Below are 2,001 nucleotides of genomic sequence, written 5' to 3'. Positions count from 1 at the left end.
TGATACAGCTAACTCATTCAACCCACTAGAGGTCAGGGCGGTACTATGAAGGTACAGTTGACCAGCGATTTGTATTAATTTTTTTTAAAAGCTGTCACAGCAGGTGATAATTTTATCAGCAGTTTATACATTTTAGAGACAAGTAAAAATGTTCTGTTTCATTCAGTTAGTATTAAATAGTCCCAACAGTTTCATGACTGGCAAAATAGACTTTTTAGGTTGAAGAATTCGTATTACATTCATGTCTAAGAAATAACTTTGCCTTATGAAAATGTCCTATAGAATTTAATAGAAAAATATAACTTTTTTATAGTTAACACTATAAGTTTCTAGTGTCTCTATAGGTCCCTGTTTCAGTCTTATTGAAACTTATTGGTTTCATCCCTATGATTAAATGTCTAAAAGTGTTTTAAATGCTGGATACAATAAGATTTCTCTGCTTCCTAATGTTTTAAATATTAATAATTTAAAAGTTAAAAACCCTAACTCATACTCACCAGGACAAATCAGCGAACTTTCATAATATTTGCTAGAACTATTCTTGTAGAAGTGCTATGAGGGATGGAGGTTAATTAATGTAATACTGTAAGTTGTAGTTATGCTTCTAGGCAGTTTAATGATAATGTTTTGGGGGCTGAAATAATATTTAAGGGGTCTGCACATTTAGTAGCATACCTAGCATAAGAAGTCCTTATGTCCATCCTCAGAGCTTTATCATCATCAGTATATCATGCTGTTCCCAGGGGACAAAATTTAAGAGACGTTATGTGGAGACAATTAAATTACCTACAGGCGGTGCAGGGCAAAATGGTACAGATTATCATAACAGAGACTATATGGACAACTACTACAAATCTTGCAGCATAGCCATTGTAATATAAATGTATTTGTGTGGGGCAGTAGTGGTGGTCTCCACTGGAAAATGACCCATCAGCTTCTGGATGACCTTGTATTCAGTCAGATTAGATGTCTTGGAGGACAGACTGCATGTATAACTGAGATAATTGTAATCTAAGGGCAGATCACTCTCCATTGGTTTGATTGCATACAACTAAAGGATCTCATTCAAAACTACTATGATTGAGCATGATGTGCCAAGAATATGACATGGAGAAGGCACATATGAAGGGGTAGGAAAATATGATGGCAGATGCTCTATCCAGTAGAGATGGTTCAGACCTACTTTCTCTAGTTCAGCCAGTGGCTAACCCTCCTGCAGCTTTGTAAGGGGAGAGGTGTACCCTAAGAGCATCCCAATGCCAGAAGGCAAGAGGTTCTCTGATATCTGGTAGAGAGTTTCAGTTGGCCTGATCAGTTCAGTGTATCCCAATTCATTAATGTAATACATTGTATCTGATATATATTATGTAGAGTATCCTTGGAACACTACATAATAACACAGTGATCAATAATATTTTTGTGTGGTGTATGTACGATAAATGACCAAGGGATGATATAAATGTGAAGGAAATGTGGCACTAAAATGTATTTACCAGAAAAGTCTGGGGAGTGGGTAAGCAGGTTGGACAATCTGACACTCCAGCCAGGTGTCATCAGAATCGATTGACAATCACATGTTGTCACTGTGCCTGAGTGGGTCACAGCTGAGGTTCCAAATTCAGGATGAACTGCTGAGAAATAGGGCGAACTCATTCCAAACTGATGGTTATTCTATTATTAGACATAACAAGCCAGAAACAAAAGTAAACTTCTCTCTCACCACATTGGTTAACAAGAAGTCCAAACTGAAGTCTCCATAGGCATCCCAGCTCCTGTTTCACCATCCTGACACTAGACTTAATGATGAGTGGTTATTTAAAACCAATTTAATCAAACAAAGGGTCCTTCTAATCCCAAGAGATCAGCTACACAGCCATGTCAATATATAACTCAGATCTTACCCAATAATCATGCTGTTGCCAATCCTTTAGTACAGGGGTCGGCAACCTTTCGGAAGTGGTGTGCCGAGTCTTCATTTATTCACTCTAATTTAAGGTTTTG

This window comes from Emys orbicularis, chromosome 1, assembly GCF_028017835.1.
Source record: "Emys orbicularis isolate rEmyOrb1 chromosome 1, rEmyOrb1.hap1, whole genome shotgun sequence".
NCBI lineage: Eukaryota > Metazoa > Chordata > Testudines > Emydidae > Emys > Emys orbicularis.
This window is presented reverse-complemented; position numbering follows the sequence as displayed.